We start from the raw sequence: 23,728 nt of genomic DNA, 5'->3' as shown, positions 1-23,728 counted from the left end.
GATGATCAACTGTTCGTACGATCCCTGATTACATCGGTGGCCTATTGTATGTACGATTCCCTGATTACATTGATGATCAACTGTTCGTACGATCCCTGATTACATCGGTGGTCTATTGTATGTACGATTCCCTGATTACATTGATGATCAACTGTTCGTACGATCCCTGATTACATCAGTGGCCTATTGTATGTACGATTCCCTGATTACATTGATGGTCTACTGTTCGTACGAACCCTGATTACATTGAAAGTATATTGTACGTACCCTGATTACACACTGGTGGTCTGCTGTACGCACGATTACCTAATTATATTGATGATATACATACAGTACGTACGATTCCCTATTATACTGATGGTTTTTTGTACGTACGATTCCCTTATTACATTGATGGTCTATTGTACGTACGATTCCCTTATTACATTGATAGTCTACTGTACGTACAATTCCCTTATTACAGTAATGGTCTGTTGTACGTACGATTCCCTGTTGATGGACTATTAGTTAAAGTTTGTGTTAATGTCCCCAATTGTTTTGTTGTTTTGGGGTTTTTTGTAGGGTTTAACGCCATTTTTCAGCACAAGATTGGCTATACATGGCACCCAGCATACATAGTGGAGGATGAACCTGAGAACCCCCCGGAAAGACCCACCGACCCACGAAAAGCGACTGGCAAGCTTCTCACATACCCACACTGGCTGAACCCAAGACTCGAACCAACGCAGGCAGAGGTGAGATGGCAGTGATCCGTAACGGTGAGCACTTTAGACCAATCGGCCACTCGGGGCCCCGCCCCCAAATCATGTAATGGTCGAATATTTCATGGCAATAATAAACTGGTTTTCTTTGTTTTCGAGAAATAGGAACTCTTAAAAAAAAGGTTAAAAAAAAGTCAGAAATTGCCAGCCTGATTTATTTATCATACGACCATAGACCATTTTGAAATGTTTCTTTATGTGCAATTAACTGACAGAAGTTTATTTTATTCTCGACATTATGATTAAAGATATCTATTTTAAAATGAAGAAAACGAAATGTATAAACATGGGACTTGCATCAAGCTGTTTACTAACTTAAAAAGTTACTAAGAATAATATTCAACATAAAAATGATGAAATTGACCTCTCTAAATCTAGAATAAGATCAATGGAAACTGAGCAATTCAGAAAGGGACTCTTACAGGGGATGTAACTTCTCTCTATGTATTCGGAATAATATCAGTGGCAAAGCTGCATCTCAAAAAGGGATTATTACTGGGTGATGTAACTTCCTTCTACAAATAAGTAAAAATTATTACTAAGAGGAGGCTTACAGTTTTGACAGAAGGTGCAAGCCCAGAAAATAAGCAAAATTCTGAATATCGATATGAACTAGGACAAAATTTCATCATAACATATTAACATTATCAACCTGGCTATAAAACAATTTGTTAAACTAACAAAATTAACTGCTTATCTTTCGGCACGTATTCAAGGAAATAAAAGCCGTTTAGGTCAGAACTACCGTATTTAACCTAAGACAATATGCTTTTTATTTATTCATCAACAAATGCAATCTAAAGGTAAAAAGTGCATTTACACATTGTCACAGACCCCTGTATTAGCTTGTAATATAGTGTTCCCTCTTTATAAAGCTTGCATTATACACTGTTCCCTCTTTACAACGCTTGCAATATAAGATTTCCTCTTTGCAAAGTCTGCAATATGCATACAGTGTTTCTGCTTACAAAGCCTGCAATATAATGTGTTCTCTCCTTACAAATCTTGCAATATAGTGTTTCCTCTCGACAACGCTTGCAATATAGTGTTCCCTCTTTACAAAGCCTGCAATATAGTATTGCTGCTTACAAAGCCTGCAATATAATGTTCCCTCTTTACAAAGCTTGCAATATACTGTGTGCCATCTTTACAACTGTTGCAATATACAGTGTTCCCTCTTTACAAAGCCCGCGATATAGTGTTCCTTCTGTTTAACACTTTCAATATACTGTGCCCCCTTTTACAAAGTTTACATTATAGTGTTCCATCTTTATAAAGCTTGCAAGTGTTTTTTTTTATAACACTTTCAATATACTGTGTTCCCTCTTTACAAATCTTGCAATACAATGTTCCCTCTTTACAAAGCTTGCAATATAATGTTCCCTCATTACAAATCTTGCAGTATAATATTCCCTCTTTACAAAGCTTGCAATGTAATGTTCCCTTTTTATAAAGCTTGCAATATAATGTTCCTTCTTTACAAAGCTTGCAATATAATGTTCCCTTTTTCTAAAGCTGGCAATATGATGCTCCCTTTTTACAAAGCTTGCAATATAATGTTCCCTCTTTATAAAGCTTGCAATATATAAAGTTCCCTCTTCACAAAGCTTGCAATATAGTGTTCCCTTCTTTAATGCTTTCAATATACTGTGTCCCCTCTAATAGCAGGGGAGGCTTGCATTATAGTGTTCCCTCTTTACAAAGCTTTCAATATTCAGAGTTCCTTCTTTATAAAGCATGCAATATAATGTGTTCCCTCTCTACGAAGATGGTCATGTAAGCCATAAACGTGAATCGCCTTATAAATGAGGAAGAATTATCGTTACGGATGTTCCAATGAGCCTTAGCCATTACAGTACACCAAGACGCAGGGTTTGGGTATTTTATTATGTGAACTCATATTATAATTTGGTTTTCATTAAAAAAGAACTAAAATTAAGTGCAACAGTTCGAAAACCTATGATAAAGTAAATTTCAATTATAGAATAATTTAATTAGGCCGATTGCCATGCCCGCATCAGAACTGGGGTTGGCGACATAATGAGGAGCATTATGGTAAGGGAGCATTGTAGTGCCCAGCAAGGACGGTAGCATGTAAAGTTAAAAATTAGAATTACCTTCTCGCCGGAAGCATCTTTTCTTGGGGGCTCTTTGTTCGGTTTCTATGCTGTACTAACTATGAAATGTTTTATCGACGCTAATCTGCGACCAATACCTCTGATATGTTTTGGCGTAATATGTTTTCCATAGACTCTGATAAATCATAAATCATATATGCTATCAAATTAATGCAGAGCAAACTTCCACGTGGAAAATTCACAAACACACTGTGATCAACACAGATGGTATATACATCACATATACTGATAAGAATAATCCCTTTTCACCAATGTTTCCATTGAATTATCATGTCAACAGTAAACTTTTAAAAAATTCCTTTATCTAACGGTTTTCAACATACATGACAATCACATATCACACGCGCATCTGTCTTTATTCCATATCACACACGTGTATCTTTAGTCACTGTAAGATGCATGTACAAAAGGCAAACGATCCAAGGAAATGGGAAGTACATGAACTGCTGACAGCGCCACCTACCAACAACACATGAGATTTTAAGTACACGGCTTTGATAAGGATTCGATAAGAATAGATTGAAGCTAAATTCCTAATGGAATTCTTGTTCTGTTAGAAAACTGCTGACATTTAACAGATTTCAGCAGTACTTCTGACAATGCAAAAGTTTTCATCCAATATATGAGCACTCCTTCAGTTTCTGCACCAGACTTTGCTATGGTTGGCAGCAGCCAATTTTGGATCAACTTGAAAAGTGAGAACAGATGCTGCACCAAGTTAGGGGAATTCGAAAGTGTTGAGAGGCACTTAGAGGGAAATTGCCGTTTGATGTTCTCTGTATGAAATTCTAAATAGACTGTTTTGTGTTTTATCCGTAAAAGAGTCAAATATTATTTTTAAAAAAAGATCCATTAGGATGCAAAAGCGATAATTTAATTGTGAGATACATTTGGTAGTGGTGGGGGTGGGGCAAGACGTCTGCATTCACTTATTCCAATCATAAACTAGTTCTAAAATGAATAATGCAAAATTCAACCCCTAAATTCCAAGTTCTGAAATAAATTCTCAGCTGAGATGAAGATGTACTCCTTAAGACAGAACACTTTAAAATTATATAAAGTTTATTTTGCTCATTCGAGGATGATTTAGAAATCGTAATTTATACCTTCACGCCTGTATTAAATTGATCTGCATGCAACTGCGTCATTTCACTTTCTTTGCAGTTACCCGAATGATTGACTGAAGGGGCAATTATCTCTTCACATTTCCCATACGAATTATATATATATATATATATATATATATAGAGAGAGAGAGAGAGAGAGAGAGAGAGAGAGAGAAATATTTGAAGAAAATTACTACAAACCGAAGTCTCGCAATCACCTGCTTGGCTGTTTAGTGCTCTAAAATCCCAACGTTATTAAAACAGAAAGAAAAGAAGGTTCGCTGTGACCTTATTTTTGTGACCGAATATTAGCGTGCGTCGATTCGCTGGTAATGTTTCATGTTTGTGCAAGCAACATTATCTGAGAAAGCATGAACTATCAGTGCACAAATCTAATGTAATTACTTGAGTGTAAAAATTAAGTTATTAGCAGTGACTAATATTCATTTAGATCAATGCATCAATCAAATTGTTATGAACATAAATAAAACAGTTTCAGAGAAACTGAATTTAATACAACAGCTGCATGTATTACCGCCTAATGATATAGCAAAACCAATATAAAACCAATTAAAACAGGCAACAAGAACGTCATAAATGGAAAAGCGCCACCTATCTTTGTCCATGCCTCACTGGTAAATTATAATATAACGTACTGCATTACTACATGAATATACCGTTATTTTCTTAAAGCATACATGTGAAAAAAAAAGTATACTGGTGCCTACAGTAATATTTAATATCTAGAGAAGCTAATATTATCGCACATTTCTTATTAAATGTCTGAAATTAGTGATTTAGATGGGAATGTTCTGCAAATTATTCAACCAATATAATAAATTAAATCTAATATCAAATATTTGGCAGTATTTCATTACATTTTATTAGTTACCAGTTTATTTATCAATAGCTTCAATTTACAGTCATCAGCATCTAGCATGCGGAAATCTTAATTATGGCCTGCTTTCCAATACTGAACTAAATATTTTTGGACTCTTTTAAAACATTAAAGCTTAACACAAGAAAATATAACTATGACTATTACAACACTCTTTCACTATAGCGCATTGCATTATAACGCAGTTCCTATAATAAGGTGAGTACTGGATCTCATTTCAGAATGTAGCAGTAAAGTTATATATATATATATATATATATATATATATATATATATATATATATATATATATATATATATATATATATATAGTACACCTCATTAAAAGGCGGTTTTGCTATAACGCAGTCTAATCTGTATAAAGAAGGGTTGATGTAGCTACACATTCCCCCATGATTGAGCGCCTGCTTGATAATAATATAAAACGATGGAAAATTTCTATTGTAAAATTAGCTTCATCCAAATAACAAGCCAACTCCTACCCCTTTCAAAATTTTCAAAGTAGTGTCTTAAGGGTCTCTCATATGCGAAATGCTCAGGTGTAAACTAAGGTAAAAGATTTACGAATTTATTTTAAAGTTTTTTTCAGACGAAAGGTCAAATATAGAGTGAGAAACATAAAGGGTTATATGGTGGACGTGTTGTGTTATTCAGGGATGTATGGTATTTCTAACTGATCATGCTGTGTAAAGTGGCTAAATTTGTGCTCTCAAATTAACCTTGCAACATGGTTACCGTACATTTTGTAATAAGAAGGATAACGGAACATGTGCGTCTATGTCGTTTTCCGGTAATCTGTGCGCCTGTCATTTTTCCGCTAATATGTGCGCTTGATTTTGTTTTATATTTTTACACTGTGAGATTGATTTGTCTTATTTCCGCGAATATGATGCGACTTTTCGTCCTTTCTTTTCCTTCAAATTGTGACAACTCTGACATAAAATTGTGCAGACCTACCGGCAAGAAGGGAATCCAGGAGCACCTGCTCTGATCGGTAAATTGGACAGCTTATCTAGCAGCTAGATAATCATCCTTGCAAAGGAATTATATCACAGTGCCAGTCTGCTCGTGAGCCAATTAAAAGAGTGTATTGATTATAGATATAATAATGCCAAGAATTTTTACAATTCAAGTTTTTGGTCTGATTTTGTATTAAATGTGGTTTCAATTAAACTTTCTATCCTTTAAAACGCCATACAAAGTCACACATTATACCTGTATTTAACACCGTGTCCATTTTGTTTTCTCCCCGCCTCTTATGCATGCGAATGACCAATCACGTGACTAACTGATAAGTTCTCAATAACTCCTAGTCTCCAAAAGTTACAGCAAATGTTGTTGTGGACTGTTTTGCAGAGAAGAGTGTTATATGGCCTAATGGTACGTCAGCACAATGCCGGCTATGTAGAGATGATTAAGTATTAAGTATCAAAAAAATGTAATGATAACGAATTGCAATAAAAATGATTTCGGGTACTTTGGTACAAAGAGAAGAGAAATTAAAACAGCAAATCTTGTCATGGGAGATCACTCCTCCTGATAACAAATAAGGGTCTCTAAAGACAAGCGGTTCTACATGAAATCCCCACATTATAAAGTACATTTGATCTGTGCATGATAAAATGCGGTCCTTCCAAAACAATGGAATTTGAACAAGATTTTATTGTAGAAATGACTGCAGCCTGAAAGTGGCAATTGATTGTTATAGGTAGCCCAAACAACGCAAATGGCATCCTAAGCTAGTTGTCAATAGTATCCAAGTTGTCAATAGTATCCAATATGTCAAGAGGGTCCAAGTTGTCAATAGCATCCAAGTTGTCAAGAGGGTCCAAGTTGTCAATAGCATCCAAGTTGTCAAGAGGGTCCAAGTTGTCAATAGCATCCAAGTTGTCAAGAGGGTCCAAGTTGTCAATAGCATCCAAGTTGTCAAGAGAGTCCAAGTTGTCAATAGTATCCAAGTTGTCAAGAGGGTCCAACTTGTCAATAGTATCAAATATGTCAAGAGGGTCCAAGTTGTCAAGAGGGTCCAAGTTGTCAATAGTATGCAAGTTGTCAATAGTATCCAAGTTGTCAAGAGGGTCCAAGTTGTCAATAGTATCCAAGTTGTTAATAGTATCCAAGTTGTCAAGAGGGTCCAAGTTGTCAATAGTATCCAAGCTGTCAAGAGGGTCCAAGTTGTCAATAGTATTCAAGTTGTCAAGAAGGTCCAAGTTGTCAATAGTATCCAAGTTGTCAAGAGGGTCCAAGATGCCAATAGGGTCCACGTTGTCAAGAGGGTCCAAGTTGTCAATAGTATCCAAGTTGTCAAGAGGGTCCAAGATGCCAATAGGGTCCACGTTGTCAAGAGGGTCCAAGTTGTCAATAGTATCCAAGTTGTCAAGAGGGTCCAAGATGTCAAGAGGGTCCACTTTGTCAATAGTTCCAGGATCCCTTTTCTAATGAATATGAATTCAACTAATTTCCATATTAATGCTCCAGTTTGGAATTTTGCATCACTGCACTGGAAGTTAAAGGAGAGGCATTCTACGCATTTTCTCCAGCGGTACATATCCTAGGGGAGGGTCAAGGAACCCACCATTTTCTTTATTTTGATCTATGAGAGATGTGGGTGGGAGGATTTGGGCTTGAGAATGCACAGCTAGGCCTTATATTGATGCAGTGTTTTTCATGGCTGTTTTTACTTCCTGAACTTCAGAGGAAAGTCATTTAATAAAAAGAGTTGAAAACATTTGATTTATTTTTAATTTTAAAGTTTCAGGAGTGGACTTTTTCAGAAAATAGTAGTCTACACTGTGAAAGTTCAGTTTTGTATTTTAAGGGCAGGCAAAATTGGTTCCTTTGAGCTATTTCAGGAACATTTCCCCAGCACACTGACATAGTAATTTTCACCAATTCAGTGTTTCATTAAACGGTTTTCCTAACAGTGATAAAAATGTCAATCGAAGTAGATTAAATACATGCAAGTGTATGGTAACTTTCTCAATAATGCAAGAGTTGTAGAGCAAATAATATTTTCCTATGTCTTCTCCACTTTCGGAGGTTTTCAAAATCTCCAGAACGGGACCCAAGGCATACAAGTATCAATTTAGGCCACACTACATCTTATTAGAAAAGGCTGTTAGAGTTTTCACAAGGTTAAGTGAAAGGCCTTCTCCAGACACTTATGAATTTCCTAATTTAGCCCTAAATATTAGTCCAATCTCCACCCCTCCTTGAGAGAAAGCAAAACAGTAAGAAATTTTTAAAAAGCTGAGTTAGTTTGATTTCAGAGATTGTTTTAATTTTTAAACTGGGGGAAGGGATCTCAGCGTGTAACTTGAAACAGCGATGCACGTTTCTGCTTAAAGAAGTAAACATAATCTAAATTTTAAAAAATCCAATACAATTCGGTTTTGATGAAGAAGAAAAAAAGGTTTACTGCTTACATTGGGTTAATTCTATATGGTTTCCAAAATGTCCATAAACATGCAACAATTTGGACGTGACAAACTCATTCTGTCTGAAAAGTGATACCTACTTCCACACGTGTTTCTGATCAACTATATGTATGCTAATCGTCACTTTTACTACAATGAATAATGGCTGGCCTACTGGCCTATGTATCAGTTTTTTTCCACCTCAAACCAGGTTTTTAGCTGTTGTAAACAGGTACATGTAAATATATGTATTCACATATACATGTTTCTGCTTACAATACCATATGCATCCCAGTATGACATACATATGCCATTTTTTATTCAGAACATCTTGGGGTTTTCAGCGGTGGCCGAAAGATCCGAAGTGTTCCAGATGATAAATGCATGCATATATATATATATATATATATATATATATATATATATATATATATATATATATATATATATATATATATATATATATAATAGAAAGTGCTGACAGATCAGGTTGGTAATAATGGTTGTGCTATATTGGTCAAATAATTATGACAGATGTTGGTGGTACTGTTAGTAATGCTATACCTGTCACACAATTATGACCGACCAGGGTGGTAATGTAGTAATACTATATTTGCCACACAATTATGACCCATCAGGGTGGTAATAATGGTAGAGCTATATTTGTCAAATAAGTATCACCCATCAGGGTAATTATAATGATGCAAACTTTTGTAGAGATATTTTCACAGTACATGATGGCGTTGTCAGCGTGACAAGTAAACATTATGATTGACGTATGTGATGGGATCGCAATAAATTGCTGACTGCGAGGGATGGGATCTGCTCTGTTTGGGGCATGAACTGAATTTTAATTATAGTCCGTTCGATAATGGTCAGACACATGGAAGAGGATAATAGTAACGTAAGGTCAATAGCGGAAAATGACACGAGTTGAGACAACCCAGAGCAAATTTTGGGACATCTTGGGTCATTTGAAAGAGGTGTCATGAAACGATATTTTCAAGAATAGTTACTAATAAAGGCTGACCAGATAGGATTATTCGGACTTCGATGGGAGTGTTAAAAATATTTTGGCAATTGGAGAAAGTAATCCTGATTGGCTAAGCTAAACGAGAGGGGGTGTTCCCAAAAAGAAGTAAATTTCCCTCGCAATATTAGTCAGTCCGAGGTTTTTCTGCCGATGGGGGGGGGGGGGAGCCAAGGACAGGGAGTCAGGAAATGTGAGAGACGCAAAGCCAGAGAAGAGACAGAGATAATTCTCTGATGATAAGCGAGCGAGGGCTCGGGAAGGCACCAAGGTGTTGTCTCAACTGCATACAGTAGGTTCATTGATGTAACACTAATGATTTGTTGAATTTATTCGTTTTAAATTCTTGCTTCAATTTTCCTTGAATTCAGAAGATAATTGTTGCATGCATTTTGTCTCCAATGTCATATGATTCATATATTGTAAGAACGTCATATAGTATTTCACTGATATAAATGTGTTCTGATTTTTTAGTTTTGTATGAAAATAGAAATCGTGTATTGTAAAGATGTCATGCATTACTCTGATACGCATTAAATTAGTTAACTCGAAGGGTATAGGAAACATGTATTCTAAAGATTTAATGCATTTCTTCTCATACTAACAGTGACAAGTATATTATCTGCGGTCATGTCTTATTCATTTTATTCATTAACGTAAATAATCTCTGATAAGCTTAATCGAGCTGAAAAGATAGTCAATGATCTGCCGTTGCATCGTGTTCCAGCAGATCAGGGTCTATGTTCTACTTGATAACTCCTTTTAAAAAAACGTGTAGATCTAGATCTTCCGGTTTATCATGCAACAGCAGACATAGTTTCCTGCAGTTGTCAGCTGGACTCTACCTTTCAGCGGTATTTATAAATTCCACTAACTTTTTTTTGGGGGGGGGGTATCGATCTTATCTGCACATGTCACCCAAATAAGAAAGCGTATACGTTCTTCAATAATGCGTGGACTGGAAAGCTGTTTACACTTTTAAAATATGACAAATCCTCTTATGCAGCCATTATTGCAAACATCTCAAAATACTTCCATAAAACGAGAATGAAATTAATAATAATTTCATGCACCGACATAGCAAGGATGCTATTTCATGATGGGAACAAAAGTAAATGTTGACGCAAGAAAGAACATAACAGCAAAAGCTTTATTGAAGAGCATCTCTTCAGTATGCCAAGTGTGAATCTAACCAGAGTCGATTACGTCATCCATATGGCTCCATGTGATCCTTAACATGAAATAAGATGAGGTGGTCTTCTTTTGATAAAAGGAAGTACCAAGAACCGACATGAAATCAGATGAACATAAAAACAGATGCAAGAGGTTATAATAAAAATCCACATTTTAAAGTTTGATGGAGAATCAGCTTCCTTTATAAATTCTTCAAAGTAAGTTGTTTCACTATCAGATTTGATAAAACTGTGTTTAGCGGTTGTTGGTAATAAAAGGTTAAAAGGCTTTTCTATTTTTAGCACTTGTGGCGATATTTGAGGCGGACAGGAATAAAAGCAATCCGATAATTCAGATCCAGTCCCCTCGCCCCAATATGTATTAGTATGTTGTCAGATTACAACATGTATTATTAGGTTGTCAAATTACAACATGTATTATTAGGTTGTCAAATTACAACGTGTATTATTAGGTTGTCAAATTACAACATGTATTATTATGTTGTCAAATTACAACATGTATTATTATGTTGTCAAATTACAACATGTATTAGTATGTTGTCAGATTACAACATGTATTATTATGTTGTCAAATTACAACATGTATTAGTATGTTGTCAAATTACAACATGTATTATTATGTTGTCAAATTACAACATGTATTAGTATGTTGTCAAATTACAACATGTATTAGTATGCTGTCAAATTACAATATGTATTATTATGTTGTCAAATTACAACATGTATTAGCATGTTGTCAAATTACAACATGTATTATTATGTTGTCAAATTACAACATGGGAGGATTAACTGATATGGTTCTGAGTCGTCTGGGTTAGAACACAGTCAATTATTTCGCCCATTTTGCAATTTGACGAGCTATTGAACCGCGAAAATAGTCACATGACGAGATATTTATCACAAGACAAATCCACAAACGCTCCTGTCACATACCAAATTAACCATTCTGATGCAACGAAGTCGCATTTGGAACTGACGGTTATACGTTGGTGGAGCCTGACGGTTATACGTTGGTGGAGCCAAGCCATTCTGGATAGAGACAAGAGGCAGGGCTGCACTATTTCGCGGAGAGTTTATAAGTTGTCAAACATTTGATTTGATAAGAAAATTTGTTTAATGATCACCAGGCGGCCACTTCAATGAACTTAAAAATAAACGATATATGCACCAGTGTTGCACACGACTCTGCAATCAATTGCTAAGTTGTATAATTACGTAACATTTGACCCCTAACCATATAACATACCAATACAAAACTGGGAGGGGGGTAATATATCAAACTAGCACAAATTTATAAATTGTAAAGCCTTTCACATCAAGTTGTTTTCTTTCAAATTTTGTCAAATTCTGTTCAGATTTATTTTAAAGGTCATTACAAGTTCTTTTTTCTAATTTGGGTAATGACAGCCACATTTGATGATGTATCAACTGCATCTGTAGAAACATTTAAACTCTGCATACCAAAGTGCCTTCTCTTACATTTAAACTCTGTATACCAAAGTACCTTCTCTTACATTTCAACTCTGTATACCAAAGTGCCTTCTCTAACATTTAAACTCTGCATACCAAAGTGCCTTCTCTTACATATAAACTCTGTATACCAAAGTGCCTTCTCTTACATTTAAACTCTGTATACCAAAGCGCCTTCTCTAGCATTTCAACTCTGTATACCAAAGTGCCTTCTCTTGCATTTAAACTCTGTATACCAAAGTGCCTTCTCTTACATATAAACTCTGTATACCAAAGTGCCTTCTCTTACATTTAAACTCTGTATACTAAAGTGCCTTCTTTTACATTTAAACTCTGTATACCAAAGTGCCTTCTTTTACATTTAAACTCTGTATACCAAAGTGCCTTCTCTTACATTTAAACTCTGTATACCAACGTACCTTCTCTAGCATGTTAAAATTCTTTTCAGTTCTTTCTATAAGGTTGAAAACTGTGTATGTTTTTACCATCGGTCTCTACATTATTAATGTCGAATCAGCATCCTTTCTATAATAAAAAAAAATGTAGCCATTCGTGTTAAAATGTGTTTTTTTTTCTTCCTCTGTCAACATCTGATCAAATTCTCTTGAGTGTATTTTGAAAAGAATGTCGAATAAAGTTCTCTCTCTCTCTCTCTCTCTATAAATATATATATATATATATATATATATATATATATATATATATATATATATATATATATATATATATATATATATATATATAACCGCCGCCATTTTTAAACATGGCAGATTGGAATAATTTTAGAAACCTGAAAGTCTTTCATGCTATGGTCATACCTGCCAAAATGGGCTGCAGTTAGTAGAGTTGTTTTTTAAAGAAGCTGAAAACAAAACTGTTGACGGAGGTATGATGGACACTTGGACGTACTATAAGTTTGCTTAGCCTTAGAGACAGATGAATTAAAACAAAACAAAAAATGGTAAAATCAGCTAGTTCAATGAAATTCATAATGTCTGCACAAAACATATAAAAACAAAAATATCGTACATCTCAATCTCCCGAATGTTTACTTTCTGCTACTCAGCATTTTAATCGTCTCCCGAACACATATGACGGAATACTCTGGCGATCTTTTGTGGGCCGCCTATACCCCGGCAGGGGTGACGGGCAAAACTGAAGACATATGATATCCCAGCTCAATATAGACTAAATGATATCACCTCAAAAACCATATTCAATAATATGACAATTACATGAGATTCTACTGTATTTGTAACTTGCACCCCCACCCCCCAGCAAAATTCATGAGATCCATAAATATGACCCATGTCATGGATTTCACTTTTCAATGATGTATAATCAAAGAAGGGTGTCTCATAATAATGCATTACTAGCAAATTCAACATGTGTTTTACCCCATCTCCCATGGCAAAGCCACCAGAAGTGTACAACAAAATGAAATCTGACTGGGTTTTGTGCCCCTGCTGTAAACATATGGGACAAACATGGAAGGAAACACAATGTCGTGACTATCTTGAAACTGCACTACAGTAATGGCAACAACAACAAAATTGGACAAAACTGACATTAAAAGCGTGTGTGTGATTAGGATTTTTAATGTAGCTTTAACAATTTTTCAATCATACCGCTACGATGTCTGCAGTGTGACAGTTTAAGGTGATGTCTAGCACTGGGACATCATGCCGCAGACAAGTAGCATGATGTCCTATCACATTATCCTGACACCAGGCTGACCAGTCCTAACATTAACCAGCTAATGCTGAGCGCCTAGAGAGGCAGCTGTTAGTACCATTTTTTTTTCTCTGGTATGACTCGGTCGGGGTTCGAACCCACGACCTCCCGCTTATGAGGCGGACGCTCTAACCACTAGGCCACCGGAGTCGTCAACATTGAAAAGACAGTATTGACTGTGATACCTGTCATCAAAATGAGAAACAATTTTACCTAGAATCATCTATCTATAACAGCTTTTAAGATCAAAAGCAATATAACCCAATGCTAACCAGATACGTTGACCTTTAATATAGGGCAACAAATTGAAGTCAGAACATCTTCTGACATTGACCTTGAAGATAGGACAACAAATGTGCAGTCAATACATTTTCTACTGATATTAACCTTGAAGATAGAGCAACACATATGCAGCAGTACATCTTAACCTGGCATTGACCTTGAAGATAGGGAAACTAATATGCAGTCCATACGTCTTCTACTGACAATGACCATAAAGATAGGGCAAGAAATATTCAGTCAGTATATCTTCTGACATTGCCCTTAAAGATCGGGCAACAAATGTGCAGTTAGTACATCTTCTACTGACATTCACCTTGAAGATAGGGCAACAAATATGCAAGCTAGTAATCTTCTACTGACAACATATAAGTATATTATCTTTCAGCCAATTATCCAAGACGGAATTTAAATTATAGGACAAATGGAAATTATGACCGAAACCTAAATCGACACAATGTAACATTTAGTGTAATGATAGCTTTCCCAGGGTGGTACGTGACACACAATCTAATGATGACGTGCAAGTAAACACAGTTTCTTCCATTTATCTCACACGGCTCTAAAGTTGAAGAATCCAATATAGAGGAAAGTATGTGGAAAACTTGAAATACTGACACATACCCATCACCTTAAAAAGATTAGACTTCATTTCCGGTATGCATCACACATTCTGGTAATGATAATTAAACCAATTATCCTTCATCTCAAACGGATTTAACGTTACAGAGAGGAAAGTAAAAAGTGTGAAGGACATCTCAAGTACTGGTTCGTGATTTTAACCACGACACACCTTCTAATGAATATCTATACAAATTTTCATCCCTAATCTCACAGAGCGGAAATGACACTGTGACTGAAATCTGAAAACACCGAACCATTACCGTGACCTTATAAATAATGTCTCAGTGTGGCATGCAACACACCTTCTAGAGGTAACGGTGATAGTATCTAAATATGCCAGGTTTCGTTCGTTAATTTCAATCATCTTTAAAGTTATTAAGGGGGCAGTAAAGTGTGGCCAAAAAAAAATGAAATACTGATATGTGGTCATACCCTTGAAGATAGGACCACCAATGTTGTGTGAGACACACCTTCTAATAATGATGTTTACGTTCACAAAACTACAACCTTTAACCTTTTTACGTACTTTCAGCGAATTATTTGCATATTACAGTAAAACCTGTCTTGAGAGACCACTGCTATGAGAGACCACCTGTCTTGAGAGACCAGGTTCTCCATGTATAGATTTAGAGATTATATAGTGTTATAACCTGTTATGAGAGACCACCTGTCATGAGAGACCATTATGTTTTGGCAGAAGGGGTGGTCTTTCAAGACAGGTTCCACTGTTATATATATATATATATATATATATATATATATATATATATATATATATATATATATATATATATATAATGCAAATAATTCGCTTAAAGAAATGAAACTCTGTAGTAAATAACTTACCTCTTTATTTTCTGAACAGAGCTCAATTTCTATACTTTTATGTTGTGGAATATTTATTGCTGTCCTTTGTGTTCTTTTATGCAACTTTCCGGGCTTTTTCCTGACCACTGTCTGCTTTATTGATATGAATAAATTTATCAGTCTTTGAAAGCACGATTTTGCCATGCTGAATTCAAGTGTTTTGATGGCTTCGTTATCTGAATGAAACACACGAATTTCTCAGTCAAAGGAATTTGGGATAATGCCATTTGTACTTCGTGTCACTCTGTTATTAAACAGAATTTGTTCTTCACAATAAACAAATAGCAAAGTCTCCTTCTGGTAACAGGCTTCAATAAAATGACCCTCATATTAAGACTAAGTATTAACGCCGTTCCTCTTATTCTGCAAGAATCGCATCAGCACTGCACCTCTCCCCTAAAACAAATGTTCCACAGGCTAGTTAAATTTCAAATACAGTCAACAAAAGACCGTGAATGAATCTATTCACAAGCTGCATGACGATCTTTAAATCCAACAGAAAATCGTTCGACTTTTATATTCACTTCAACAATAATAACACATGTTGATTTCAATGAGTTTAAAACAATATGTGCATTAGAACGTCACATCCAAGATAAGATAATCCCATGTTATGCATCCAGTAAATTTCATTAGTTATAATACTATGATATACTCACAGTACAATGAATCACGTTTTAACAAACTCCACATAAAGTTCCACCTATAATTAGGACGCACGGAAGTTCAACAAGTTGAAGAAAAACAAAGTTTATTCCACTGACCAATTTTTACTGATGAAATTTCCATTTAAAATCTAAATATTTCACTGATTATAAAAGGTACCGGAAAACATTCGCTTGAAAAGACCACAGGATAATCTTTCAATGGAAAAATGTCAAAGAAAACCAAAAACAAAAAATATTTTAAAAAATAACAAAAACAAATCTCATTTTTATACAAATTCTGCAAAAGTAGCGCGCAGTGTGCAATCTCTATAAAGAAGCATGATTTTGACTTTCCTAGATGCCATTAATAAATTACTGTTTTTTTTTCATAAGAATTTATCCCGTACAGTTTTTTAAACATTTCTTCTTTCAACATAATTTTACATTCCTTAGAACTTTCATGTCCTTTCGATACAAATTCTATCTGAGGCTAAGAAACGGTTCCAGTAGCCTTCAATATGGCTCTTTTCACGATAAGTACTTTCTCCATTTAGCCTTGAATGACAGCTGCTGAAACTCTCGTCTTTATAATCTGCCCATAAATCTGACAATTTATATAAACAAATACTCTCCAACTCTGCATCTGATTCGAGGCAGAACAAGAAACATAATGACTGTTCTATGTCTATTGCAATTTCATCCCTTCAAAGGTAAATCTTCAGTCGGAGCTGAGTCATTATTGTACACGTACCGTAATAATCCGGTGATACGCCCATCCTTGCTTATCAGTGTATTCCAACGTAACAAAATAATTCTTTTTCCTATAATGTTTTTGAAGTGTTACAAAATTTACAAGATGTACTGGGTTTATCGTAAAATATGTTGTGTTTTTTGGTGTTTTGGGTTTAACGCCATTTTTCTAACGCATACTACGCTCTATACATGGCAGCCAGTATAACTGGTGGAAAAAGAACTTGGGACAACCCCAGTAAAAACCGCCGACCCACAGGAACCCACTTGGTAAGCTTTTTCTCATATCCACATTGGCCGAGCCCGTGACTCAGACCCTTGCGGACAGAGGTGAGACGGCATGATTGATAAATGAGAATGCTTTAGACCACTCGGCCATCGGGGGCTCCAGGAGAAATATTTGACGTAAGGCCATATGTGCCATGATGTGCCCCCACCCCCACCCCAAAACGCATGATACAAGACGTTACTAACTACGTGTAATTGGATTGTTGCATATCTTGTTAGATGAAGTGGCTGATAAAAATCTATGTAACTCTGGCTTCAGTAAGTCTCAAGAATATATCTTACATACGTTTTAAACAAATCGACCATACTGGGGGGAAAGAATGGACCTCCAAACGGAGAGCTCATAAAAAAAAGAGACAAACGAAGCTAACTCTTCAAATTGTATACACGTGACAGTAACAGTGTTTATGATATCTTCAGTGTCCACTTGTTATGACGAGTTTTACCTCTTGACATTAGATCAGAAAATAATTTTATGAACGTAAGCTGTGGGAACCTCTATTAGGTTGAATACAACACTCTAATAAACTCTTTTAAGTGATAGACCGGGGGGGGGGATAAATACGCATGCGCTGTATTTTTGAAGATTTGTTTTCAATGCTAAGTATAGAACACCGTAAGTAATATTTCAAATTTAGAGCTATATAAATTATAAATCAATGGCATGTATATATAACAAAAGTCATGAGAGTAAGTGAATAACCCTTATATAAGATTTACATCATGAGCTAGTATCCGTTGGGCAATGGCATATTGTTTTGACAAGAATATCCTGTATTTAGTCGGTGTGATAATACAAAATGAACCATATGCCGGGAAGCTGCCCCAGGTTCTACAGTAGACTCTGCTCTCATTCTGCAGCAGCAGCACCTAATACGTGAGCAGAAACCGTACAAATTCTTATGTCCGTATTAAGGCTAAAAGCGGATGGGTGAGATCTGTGTTACGTACACCCTATATAATCCTACCCCATTATTGTCAGCGTCTGTAAATATATGGATATAGTTTGACGGCGCATCAGCACAGTTATGACCATATGGTCTAAGCAAGGTTAGGTATAACCAGAGCCGGGTTATCCATACAGCAAAGCGGGCAACGTGTCCAGGGCCCCCGAGGCTCATGGGGCCCTGTATATTATTGTCTGATTTCACAGGCAGGGCCCTCGAGGCTCAAGGGGCCCCGTATATTATCATCTGATTTCACAGGCAGGGCAACCGAGGCTCAAGTAGCCCCGTATATTATCGTCTAATTTCACAGGTAGGGCCCCCGAGGCTCAACGGGTCCCGTATATTATCGTCCGATTTCATAGGCAGCGTTGTTAATAGTACTGTAACCATATATATAGACAAGGCTGGATAGCTATGGGCCCCATATGCTGGTTGTGCCCAGGGCCCCCAAAGGCCTTAATCCCGCTCAAGGTATATGCCCCCCACCCCCCCAAAAAAGATTTTTTTCACAAAAAAGGCAAAACGGTAAAATATTTTAAATACATAATCAAGTATTTGACATAATCCACGCTCTTTTAGAAAGCCAATGACATTTTCAGGTTGATCATTTTCGTGGGACACACTCCAGGGCAAACATATTCCACACATGTGTCGCCTCTTACAATATGCAGGAGGGCACAATATAAATACAGTATATACTCGCTTATAAGACAAAGCATACTGAACAGACCCAAATCTGCTGTCGCATAATACGCCGGCAGATATGGGTCTGTGTACTTTCTTAAGAGAAACCAGTAGAACAAACAACATAGACCCTGATCTGCAGGCACATTATGTTATTGCTGATCAGGATCTGTGTTTTGCAGTTGGTCTAAACTTATAACCGAGTTTATACATCCCCATGACCACAATGGGGTGTGGAGGTTAATGTGGATTTGGAGTGGGGTCAGTTTTGTTGCTAATTTTAAAAGTACAGTCCTTCCTCTCTGTGACACTTCGTAAAAGTGACCAACATTATAGCCAGGAATCACATACTGAAGGGCGTGTCCTTACAGTGCGCTAAAACAGAAATGTATTATATTTTACTGTCTGAAATTACATTTATGGTTATCACTGTATTTTTATGGACCATGAACTGACTAAAGTGCAATAAACTAAGCAGCATTGACAAAACACATTTCTAACTAATTATAAGGGACCCATATCCACGTGCACTATATAATTGTTGTAGCGGTGTACTGAGAAACTATGTAGTGAGCGACTGTTGTAACATTTTTCTTTCTCAATGAATTTAATTACGACAATGACCAGGGACGTAATTTTTTTTTTTGGGGGGGGGGATGGGCAGAAATGAAATGTTGAAATGGCGTCCCTGATAATGACTACAGCATAAAGCCGTCTTCTCAAGCAGAGGGAGATAACTCTTTATTACTTCCTCGACCTACGTTCTGTATAAAATAACAGCTGTAATTCATCAAACGTATTACTCCCCATGTGATAAAATGTATTTCTAGTAATTTACAAGCAAATGATTGTATCTATATTACTCAGCAGAATTAATATAATTTGTCTTTTATATTTGGAACACGGTAACAAACTTCCCAACAGAGCACAGAAAGGATCTTTGTTCCAAGAAAAATAAAATCATTGTACAATATAAGTTTCAAATAAAATTATATGTACTTGCCACCACTTACAAATATACACCAAACAGTTCGAATCTCCACCGAGTACAAATTAAGAATTATCTAACCTGTATGATAGTATTATTTGTATTAAATATTAATTCTGCCTAGTATTATCAACCATTCTCATCTATAATCCAGAGATAACACTTTCCGTTTGGTATATAGTTGTAATTAAGTATAATTAATCCTATATACATTCATTTATATCATAGGAATCCAGAATGACTGTGTAGATATATGAGAATTAATTTCTAGGTCGTCATGCGAGTGTGACTGCAATAACACCGACTCACTATCAGCATTTTTAGTAATGCTTTTCTTAGTCTGATGAAAAATGGACCCGAGTTCAAATCTCCGTAGAGTACAAATTAAACATTTTCTAACATGTATGATAGTAGTATTATTTATCAATAACACAACTCGATTTTAATATTTGACTGAAATGTTTAAATCGGAGAGACTAAAATGCGAACCGTGTCGTATAACATCGGAACATCGCTCGGCAGCGATCGGAACATCGCTCAGCCATTTCCGTCAGGAATACACATAAAAACAGAGATGTTTCTTTTGTGGCTTTGTCTCCTTTTGCCGCCTTATTATTCCATATTCTTATGTTACATGTTTAGGCTCCAATAAACAGTAACACAAGAAAGAGTGAAAAGAACAAGCTTTGAAACATTTAACAAATTATTTATTTCGCTGAAAAAATACTGTAACAATTAAATAAAACAATAACTTGCGGTTTCAAAAATTAAATTCAAAAATAATCCAATAATAATCCACGAATAAAATTTTAGAAGTCCTAATAATAAAATGCTCTTATGAATTCAAGTTGAGTCCGACGAAGAATCCAAGATGGAAGGCGATGACGTATGCTGAAACCTGTACTGTTTTTAAGTCTACAGTCCGTTGTAGAAACGCAAGAAGTAATCCGGTGTTTGATTTTTTTAAGAAATGTCTTTGTTCAAGAATTATGTATGAGCACTCAAAATATTTCCATAGAAACAAATTAATCCTTTTGAATTAAATAATCTGAAGAAAAATTACCATACAACTCGAAAACTGGCTACAGCAGAAGGAAATGACTTGACATCAAGCGTTTTTAATCCCAGACTGAGAAATCTCTCTCTAAGCAATGGTTTGAAACTTGAATAATGCGTAAAACAGATGCCCGGATAAGGGTCATATGATCATATTTACATATAAAAAATCACGTAGCCCCTGTATGTCCTTGAAAAGAACCAATCATTTTATTCCGAAAATAAAAGTTGTTTACTTCTCTAAAAACTATTTACAAGTGGAGGGTCACGTATCCAACACAGCCTCGATCTCAACCTTATTCTTACAATAAAAATCAATTAAATATAACTTGTTCACGTGGCTGTTACTAATTTTGAATTAAAGATGGGAACCAGGCCAGCTTATGTTTACAAAAATGAAACGTCAAAGTCAAATGTCAAAGTCAAGCTGTTTTCTGCAAAAAGTATGAGTTCCTAGTAACAGAACTACATTATTTTTACATAATATGATTTTTTTAATTAAAAAAAAAATAGATTTTAAAACTTACAAACAATTAAATCAGATATAAATTAAATCAAATGTACATAACAATATGAATGAAAGTATTTTAGAATATAGTTCTCAATGGTGACGGATTACGTCAGAGATATCTTTCTCTACTTGAAGGAAAAGGCCGAAAATGTTCCAATTGCGGAGACCGATACTGCCTCCCCAGATACATGCAACAAGGAATCTGATTTGATCAGTTTCATTCAGCTGCATCCGGTAGGGCAGTATAAAACGTTGCGGCTAACTAGAAATGCCAAAGGTTAATGTGGATACGGCTTTCTCTAACGAAGATGATGTGCACTCAGAGAAATTACAAGAGAGAGATGTAGGACTAACACAGAAAACTTCAATCCCTATATCAGGTGCTAAGGCATTTTCAAGTAAAAGCTTAAAGCACCAAACAGTGATTTCAGTCCTCTTTCAGACACTAAGGTGCATCAATACACAACTAATTGGACAACAATATGCCACGGCATATAGAAAAACTAGATACAAATAACAAAATGCAACTCATACACTCATGGTACAAAGATACTATCCATATAGACACTTTATTATTTTTAACACTATTTTTGGATACGATTCAAAATTGTACACAGGCAGGATTAGATAAGAAAACAAACCATAGAAGATCTGACCTAGATAGAGCCGTCCATACACGAAAAAGGGGACATAATACAACAGAACACACATAAGCACACATCACATTGGACTAAAATGACTCTGGCAGAGTCACTACTCAATATTAAAACAACAGGGGAAAGGGAAGGAAAACTACCCTGGGACTTAAATATTCCCCAGGGTGGATAGTACTTCCCTAGGTTCAAAGTAAGGGAGGATAGAAACCAGGCCCAATACCAGCCCAGGTATTGGGAAGGGAGTACAACCGACCAAACTTTATTGGGATAATTTAAACTCTGTCATATGATGAACAAAACATAGACTAACCCTGACCAAATTTGTATCTTTATTCTTCTTGGGGGCAAACAAACTTATAACACCTTATGGGTGGACAGGGATACACAAAGCATAAAACATCATTAGAAAACCAGGATGTCACTTCTAAGTCTTAATCAATTAAATGTGTTGGAATGAGACTAAGAGGTGTCAACATAGAAGATGATATTCGTAGCAATTAAGGAAATCTTTCCAAACTAGGTTTCCACTTGTATGGACTAATATATATTGTATGAAATAATAGCGACGCCTTCACTGTAAACACACCCGTCTCTTGTCAAAAGGTACATTAAAAAAAAAAAAAAATATATATATATATATATATATATATATATATATATATATATATATATATATAAAGTGCACCTGTCTTGATCTGTGCCTGCCCCGAGGGAGGGAAGCGGCAGCTAAAACTCGATTAAAATACCGACGTACGTTTTCTGGAACGTAATATCATGTATGCCTGTACACCATAACACCAGCGGTTCTGAACACCCTAACCCCGGTGACGCTGTACACCACACTATCAGGGTTAGAATAGGACTAATATATTTTTAAAAATGGATCATACCTGTTGAATTTTATCCAGTTATATTAAAGAGACGAAATGCACCTCCATCATAACGAGCTGACCAGAAAAGTCAGAGGTCGAAAAGTCTTTCAGTATGCAGATAAACTTGATTGCACAGAGTCGGTAAAATGTAAAATACAGTTATGTGGAATATTGCAATCTTGATTTACACCCTAAATTAGAAAATTATACTTATAATGCAAGAATTTGTTTACCTAGCATTTCATATTAAACGATTGGATCCATAATTTGATCTGTGAGGGTGAATATATATCCCCGGTTGCCCCCCGCCCTTGTCGGCCCAGACAAAATGAATGATAAAAGGCAAAATGGTAAACGTTAAAATGGTACTAATGTACGTAAAAATAAATATCAATTTAAAACGTAAACTCTTTCATCTGTAAGTGTTTTATGAGCCAAGTTAATTTCAACACTTCAAGATTTTATTTTGTGGTACGTTATCAAAAATGCTTTGTAAATGAGCTAGAGGTAACAATATTTTCAAGATAACTACCATGGTGGACTTATGGAAGGTTAGTTATTTTCATTTAGACAACTCCATGTCAAAACGACTTTGCCCTTAAGAGGAATAGGTAAGATGGCCACATATTTAATTTAAGATCAAGAAAATATTATAAGAAGTCTTTTATTGAAAATCCCACGATAACATGACCATCTATTCGGGAGTTGTGAGAACAAGATTTTCAAGCTGGCAACTGTCAGATATATTAGACAAGATAGCGGCAACATTTACATTTAGAAATAAGTAAACATCATAATAAATCTTTTGATGGA

At 35.7% G+C, this 23,728-nt stretch overlaps 1 protein-coding gene across 2 annotated transcripts in view; it reads right to left on the bottom strand.

Moving 5' to 3' along the window:
- The window catches only part of LOC149790496 (uncharacterized), a 116,926-nt gene that overhangs the window by 53,066 nt on the left and 40,132 nt on the right, over window positions 1-23,728 (bottom strand). Inside the window, exon 1 of one of the 2 annotated variants that reach the window (XM_089972545.1) lies at window positions 2,879-3,308. The exons of the other annotated variant lie outside the window; for it this stretch is intronic. The gene's annotated coding sequence lies outside the window, so the exon portion shown is untranslated. Of the gene's footprint in view, window positions 1-2,878; window positions 3,309-23,728 lie in introns of those variants that run through there. 2 annotated transcript variants of the gene reach the window in all.

The sequence above is a fragment of the Sinohyriopsis cumingii genome, chromosome 10, assembly GCF_028554795.1.
Source record: "Sinohyriopsis cumingii isolate HCF-2022 chromosome 10, ASM2855479v2, whole genome shotgun sequence".
In the NCBI taxonomy this organism is placed as follows: Eukaryota; Metazoa; Mollusca; class Bivalvia; order Unionida; family Unionidae; genus Sinohyriopsis; species Sinohyriopsis cumingii.
This window is presented reverse-complemented; position numbering and strand designations above follow the sequence as displayed.